Below are 7,387 nucleotides of genomic sequence, written 5' to 3'. Positions count from 1 at the left end.
AAATGGATTGAGCTTGTAGGAGGTACCAACTTTAGTTACTTGACAGTTTCCTAATTGTGGATTCCTAATTACTCAAAGAATCTTTCTTATCTCTTCTATCTTCCCCATCCTGACTCCTATGGGGAGTGTGATACAGAAATGGTGAGACACAGAACCAAGATACGTAATGGAAAACCCGCCAGAAAATTTCCTTTCACTACTAACAGTTCTAGGACTATGACATCATAGGTCCAGTGAGGTGTAGATACTTTGATTAGAAGTTAGGGAATTTAGGTAAACCGCCAAGAAAAACGCAGCTCTAAATCCGTGCCTGGTCTTCAATGAGCATTTTCGTTTGCCTAAATCATCTGGAAAACTGACAGGATATTTTTTCATTCATTTCCATCCACCTATGGAAAACATACTCCATGTCTCCTATATGCATCTGGGCAATCCGGTCGGTCTTGATGATGCAGAGACACGTGATCCCTGACCTCAAGACCTTCAGTCATCTACCTACTCCTCAAGACATTTCATCAACCAACAGAAACCCACCCACCTTAAAAGGACGACGGAACATAGAGGCTGTAGCAGCTGAGCTCTACCCACCTTCGAGTGCGGCAAGTAGGAGGAAGCTAATTGCAGTGAGTGGCGAGGAGGACATGGTGATTGGCCTCCTGCTGGGCAGCACAGAGGAGCTTAACAAGAGCCGTCATCCTAATTCCCTGGTGGTGGAGAAGGACACAAGCATCAGTGAGATCAAAGACGCTTGCCAGCAGTTTCTAACTGGGATGACAACATGGCCTCATGTTCATCCACCAGTACCTCCCAGAGATGGTGTGGTAATGTGCTGGACACCTGCCAGTGCATCATTCCAGCTGTAATGGGCATCCTGTCTGAGGGGCACCCCCATGACACTGCCGAGGACTCCATGCTCTGCAGGGCCAGGGGCATGTTCACGGCCAAAGACCTGTGCGAGGGCCCTGCCCACAGCCACGCAGCCTCTCCTCAGGCTTACCATCAGCCCTTCTGTAAGTGTTGAGCCTCAGATTTCCACTTCCCTGCCCCTTCCCCCTCCATCGAGAGGCTAGGTGCGGTGCCACCAGGTTGCTGGGGCCCTGCCGTTCAAGTCAAGGCTGGTTAGGGAACAGGAAGCCTGAGTGTCTTGTCTCCACTACCTCTTTCCTGTGCTGTTACACAGGTCATTGTTGATGTTGAATTAAAGTAACGTTCTTGTTTCTCTCCCCTCACACACAAAAAAGGGGGGGAGCTAGAATGTAAAAAGGAGATAAGTCCATATGATAAGTGTTTTTTTCAAATGTCGATTTATTTCTTGACAGAGAGACAGAGTACGAGCGTGGGAGGGGCAGGGAGAGAGGGAGACACAAAATCTGCAGCGGGCTCCAGGCTCTGAGCTGTCAGCACAGAGCCTGATGCAGGGCTCGAACTCACAAACTGTGAGATCATGACCTGAGCCAAAGTTAGCCACACTTAACTGACTGACCCGCCCAGGCGCCCCTTGAATTATCCATTTCAAAGCCCTGTACACATTCTGAGGTACTGGGGGTTAGGGCTTCTACGTACGGATCTGAACGGGGACACAATTTAGCCCACAACACAAGGGAAGTGAATTTCAAACTGGGACTTGAAGAAAAAGTAGGATTTAGTCAAGTCAGGAGCTGGGGAAGAGGGAGAATTTTCTGCGCCAAAGGTGCTCATGCCTCAGGTCTTGGAAGCCAGAGGAAGTCACGTATGCAGCACACGGTAGGCACTGTGGGATGGCCCCAGCCTAGACGGAACATGCAAAGCACCATGATCAGAGGCTGAGGATGAGGAGGGCTGGATTGTCGCGGTCCCTGCCATCCAAGTTATGGCTGGGACAAGGGGGCTCTTGGAAGAACTTTAAGCAAGAGATTGAGGATCAGATGTGCATTAACCCAATACCTAAAGGCCCCTAATGGGCGCATGAACACATAGCACGAGCCCTCCATAAGCCAGCAGTAGACTGTTGACCCCTCACAGAGAGATGGGAGTTGTGGAGGTCATGAGGATAACCATCCTTGCGGATCCTGGTGCAGTTAAGGAAGCTCTTTCTTGTAGATGACCTTTTGTGATCCTGCCAACTCCAAGCTGGGAAAACGAGGGCTCAGAGAGGCGAAGGGCGCTGCCTGAGGAAGGTCACAGAGCTTAGCATGGGGCGAGTCTGGATCGGAGCTCCAGCCTTTCACGTCTTTGCTGCAGCCCTTTTAAGGAAATCAGCGTCCTTTCTGAGTGATGAACGGCATTCTCTAGCCTCTCTACCAAGAAAAGCCCTGCAGCACATAGTTCTTTGTGGTCTACTTGACATCCTTGTTAAAACGCTCACTCTTCTAAGGAGGGAAAAAAGCTGTCATTTGAGAGGCATTTACTGCCATAATTACAGCCACCGTTTGGTGAAGTTGAGCGAGAAAACCCCAGTGACTTAAAAGGCAAACCACCATATGCCACAATCTGTCAGGGGCCAGCATTTGACAGAAAACAGTTTGATGGAAACTTTTCTGTTGTATTTTCAAAAGAGACAGGCACGGTACAGAGAACCACCCTGATACGTTCATACAGTTTTCTCAGCATTGGGTTGTGGGTTTCCAACCTTTATGTGCTATCTTCTCATCCCACCCTATCCTTTATCAAACTCTTTGCCCCAAAGGGCTACAGCCTCCCTGAGCTCTCTGGGTACCACTGGCAAGATCACATTTCTTTCTTTTCTTCATTGTCATCTGGCTCTCTGTGGTCCCCAGGAATGTTTTGCCTAAGACACAGTCAAAGAAACTTTTCTCATTATGCTCCGATAGCTTCTCCATACCAAAAAGGACCAGAAGAGGAGGGTGGTCATGTTTATCCCTGCCAGCTTCAGACCCAGCTGAGATTTCTAGGGTGGCCACCTCCCTCCTCTTCCTTTGTCCTTGGGATCCCATGTAGCCTTCTCAGGGTCTCACCGTCCTCAAGGCCTCTCTGCCTTGACTACAGTTTGACTGGACCCCATGATGAACCTGAAGTTTTGCATAATAAGTAATCTGCACTAGAAATTAATATCCTAAGAATCAGGATATAAGAATTAGACTAGTGGTTCTCAACCCAGAAGTGATTTTTGTCCCTCAGGGAACATTTGAAAATGTTTGGGAACATTTTTGTTTATCGCAACGTGGAGGAAGGCGTGTAAGCAACATCTAGTGGGTGAAGGCAAGGGATGCTGCTGAACATCCCCCTACAACACACAGGACAGGCCCCCTAAGACAAGAAGTTATCTGGCCCCAAATGTCAATAGTGCTGGAGTAGAGAAACTATGACCTAGACAACCACCAATACTTAAGGCTTTATTCTATGGCAGATCTGAGAGTAGAAATAGGGATTCTGTGAGAATCATAGATTTTTGACCCCTCAAAACTCAGTCTAGAGGGGCACCTGGGTGGCTCAGTCAGTTAAGCAGCTGACTTCAGCTCAGGTCATGATCTCACGGCTCATGGGTTCAATCCCCGCATTGGGCCTCTGTGCTGAGAGCTCACAGCCTGGAGCCTGCTTCAAATTCTGTGTCTCTCTCTCTCTCTGCTTCTCCCTGCTCATTCTCTCTCTCTCTCAAAAATTAACATTAAAAAAAAAACCTCAGTCTAGAGGGGGGTATATATAATTTAGAATGTTCTCAGTTACAAGTGACAAAATTCCCAAAGAAGGCCTTAAAGATAGTTGCACGTTTCTCATGTAACAAAACTCTGGGAGTAGACTGTTTTGGGATTAGTCAAGTGAACAGTTCAACAATGTCAGGTGTCTGGGTCAGCTTCTCCAGAATGCTTTTGGCTTACCCCTCATGGTGGCAAAATGGCTGTCACACAGCCATTCTCACCAGATAGCCCTCAAGGCAGGATGGATGAAAGGTGTAAGGGATCTCCTCTCATGTATCCATTCTTATGAGGGAGCAAAATTCTTTCCAGAAGCCCCCCAATGTCCAGTAGCTTTTTTCTTGTACCCTTCATGTCAAAATTGGGACACCTGCCTGATTTAAACTCTGCAGAGAAAGTTGGGAATGGGGTTACCATGGGTAACTTAGATCAGGGCTTAGCATACATTTTTGGTAAAGCACCATGTGGCAAGTATTTTAGGCTTTGTGTACAATATGATCTATGTTGTACATTCTTCTTTTAATTTTTATAACCTTTAAAAATGTTAAAACTATTCTGAGCTCAGGGTTGCACAAAACAGGCCATGGACCACAGTTTGCTGATGCCTGGAAAAAGTGCTTTCCAATACCTGCACAAAATCAGGAATTCTATTAGCAAGGAGAATGGGGATAATGGCTGTTGGTAGGCAGATAACTGTATCTGCCACAGCATAGTGCGAATAAAATGTAATTTCCCTAAATGTTTATTTTTTGAGAGAGAGAGAGTATGAGAGCAGGGGAGGAGCAGAGAAAGAGGGAGACACAGAATCTGAAGCAGGCGCCAGGCTCTGAGCTATCAGTACAGAGCCAGATGCAGGGCTTGAACCCACGAATCATGAGATTGTGACCTGAGCCAAAGTTGGACGCTTAATCGACTGAGCCACCCAGGCGCCCCTAAAATGTAATTAGAATACAGTGGTTCAAGTGCTGTGAGAATGCACACAAGAGGCTGTGGGAGCCAGCCTCAAAGATGGCCCTCAATGGTCCGTGCCTCCTGGTATTCACACTCTTGTGCCAGCTTAGTTTGCTGGGCTGATGCAAGTGATAGTGTATGACTTTAGAGGCTAAGTCATAAAAGACATTGTCATTTCTACCTTAGTCTCTTGGAGTGGCCATTCCGGGGGAAGTCAGCTGCTACATTTTAAGATACTCGACTGTTGAGAGGCCCACATAGTGAGCTGAGGCTTTCCACCCACCACCAGCACCAGCTTGCCTGCCATGTGATGAACCACCTTGCCAATGGCCCTGGCCCCAAACAATCCTCCAGTTGACTGAAGCTTGGGCTGATACCTTTACTGCAACCACATGAGAGAGGCTGAGCCAGAACTTCTCAGCTCATCTCCTTCTGAATTCCCAACTCACAGGAACTGTTAAATAGTACATATTGGTTTTAGGTCCCTTAGTTGGGGGCTGATTTATTATGCAGATGCAGACAACAAATACACAGGCATCTAAGAGGGGTGGCCATGCCTTGGCCTTACGACTCTTAGAATGGAATTTTCAAATATCAGTGACACAGTAAGGTGTGTGAGGGAGGGCAGAGGAGGGAAGGATGCACCAGATGAGGATTTAGGAAACCTGGGACCTCTGGTTCATTTGGGAACTTGGGGCAAATCGATTCACTTCTTTGGACAGCATAAGCAAATCCTGGGGAGGAAAGGGTAAATGTCAGACATATGAGAGAACGATCAAAAGTTTTTGATGCAAGGCTCACTTCTGTTTTCTCTGAGGTAGTAAATAACATATCTTTTCCCCCATCCATCTTGAAAATAAACATACAGGAAAACCCACTGCAGCAGGAGAGAGTGGGCAGGATTGCAAGTGTCCAACATCACGAAAAGAGACTCTGCGGGGAGTAGTGGTTCAGAACCAAGGACAGTAGCCTACATACCTCTACTGCTTCCCCCCACAGAACACTTAGGGCTTGCTATGCATTTTATGGCATCCATTCTTTGATATATAAAATTAGAAGAGTTGAATCATATGCTATTTAAAACTCAGCTCTAATCTGTAAATTCATGATTCCAGGTTATGTGCACTGCTTTCAAATCCCTGTCAAATCCTCTGCTCAGTTGCTGCCAATGCAGAAGGTCAGTCTTGTCTCTCAGATGGACATAGCATTAAAGGTGATATATTGAACTCACATCAATTTACCGAGGAAATGAGGACAAGCAAAGGGTGTTAATTTATTTCTCTTTATTCAGCTCACATTTACTGCTATTTGCTATCATTTGCCAAGCCCTGCAGGGGATAAAGGAGGGAAGTCACAGATTCTTTCTTCAAGAAGTCTGCAGTCTAGAGGGGAAATGACAAGGACTCAAATAACTTTCCTTTCTGCATTTCTCCTTCCTCCTTTATATATACACTGTGCTCATCTCCTTAAATAAGACTGACTCTCAGAGAACGATCTTATAACATTTTTGCTTTCATGTGGGCTTAACTCACTGTGTTACTGTGCACTTTAAACCTCATCTATCTCATGGAATGGAAGATTTAATCTTCTGGTAAAGAAATTTGAGGCCATCATTGGCAGACTTTTTTAATTTGGTCAAGTCCACGGTTAAAATTCCTTAATCTGCAAAATGGAGCTAACAATATTGACACTGACTATTTGCATCTTTTGTCAGCTTAGTACTCCTCTTCATTCCACTGCTGAGATAGGAGCCCCAACCCTGATTCCATGTGGCTGTGGCTGGGCTTTCAATCAAAACCACTGGCTGGCCACTGGAGTAGCCTTAGCTCCATTCTTCATAGAGATTGGTTCAACGGATGGGTACATGGCCTAAGCAGGGCCACTAAAAATCTCTACAAATGGTCTGATTTCTGCTTCATCTGGAATTGCAACCTACAAGGATGATGTAAGCTTTAGCTGTTTGTACGAAGCCGTCTACAATAAGAGAAGATGCTGCTGACATGTTGGAAAAATGAAGCCAAGATACAGAGAGGGAAGGGGCAAGAGAGAATGAAAGAGACTAATGAGAGAGGTAGAGAGAGGTTGTTTGGTCTCTGGACCTAGACAGGCCTGAACGTAGCACATTTTACATAAGCCAATACATTCTCTTTCATGCTTACACGTATTTAAGATATGTGTCTTTCATTTATAGCCTACAAGAATCCTAACATGCTGATTATAAGCGTTATTATGAGGATCAAGTAAAATGTTTGAAAGCCCTTTGTCAAACACAAAATATAAAAACTGCAGTAACGTTCTCTGGAGCTAACCCTTTAATCTCGCCATATGTTTCCAAAAGCATAATAGATACTATTCCATTCAGTTCCGTCCTGCAGGCTTGATGCAGTGATGATGGGGCAGATCTTCAATTCTTCTTCCTTTGATATCAAGCTAATGTGTTTCATTTATTAAATTTCTCCATGAACTAAATAATAACCTGAAAAGATCTCTGTGTTCTTTCAATACAGGTTAAAAATGCAGAGCTACTCAAAGTTAAGTGCAACCAGCTTTTGGCATTACTTTATAACAAGAACCTTCAGGGACTCACTGCTCCCTTGATGTTTTGCTTAAATTGCAGTGAAATGGCTGCTGCTCTGGGTGATAGAATTCTCCACCATCCACTGCCCTTGATTTCGTCTGTGCTAAGAGGAATCCATCACAGTGACATTCCTGAAATTCTGAGGCAGGGCAAAAACTTCGGCAGATGTTTTCTCCAGTTAAGTTCCTATTTCTCTCTCTCTCTCCTGTGGGGGCACAATCTCTTT

At 45.5% G+C, this 7,387-nt stretch overlaps 1 pseudogene; it reads left to right on the top strand.

Moving 5' to 3' along the window:
* Positions 1 to 407: 407 nt before the first annotated feature.
* Positions 408 to 1,021, top strand: LOC106975129 (V-type proton ATPase subunit F-like; annotated as a pseudogene).
* The last annotated feature ends 6,366 nt before the right edge of the window (positions 1,022 to 7,387 follow it).

Source organism: Acinonyx jubatus, chromosome A2, assembly GCF_027475565.1.
Source record: "Acinonyx jubatus isolate Ajub_Pintada_27869175 chromosome A2, VMU_Ajub_asm_v1.0, whole genome shotgun sequence".
Classification (NCBI taxonomy): domain Eukaryota; kingdom Metazoa; phylum Chordata; class Mammalia; order Carnivora; family Felidae; genus Acinonyx; species Acinonyx jubatus.
The sequence above is the reverse complement of the archived record's forward strand: the minus strand, read 5'-3'. Positions and strand labels throughout refer to the sequence as shown.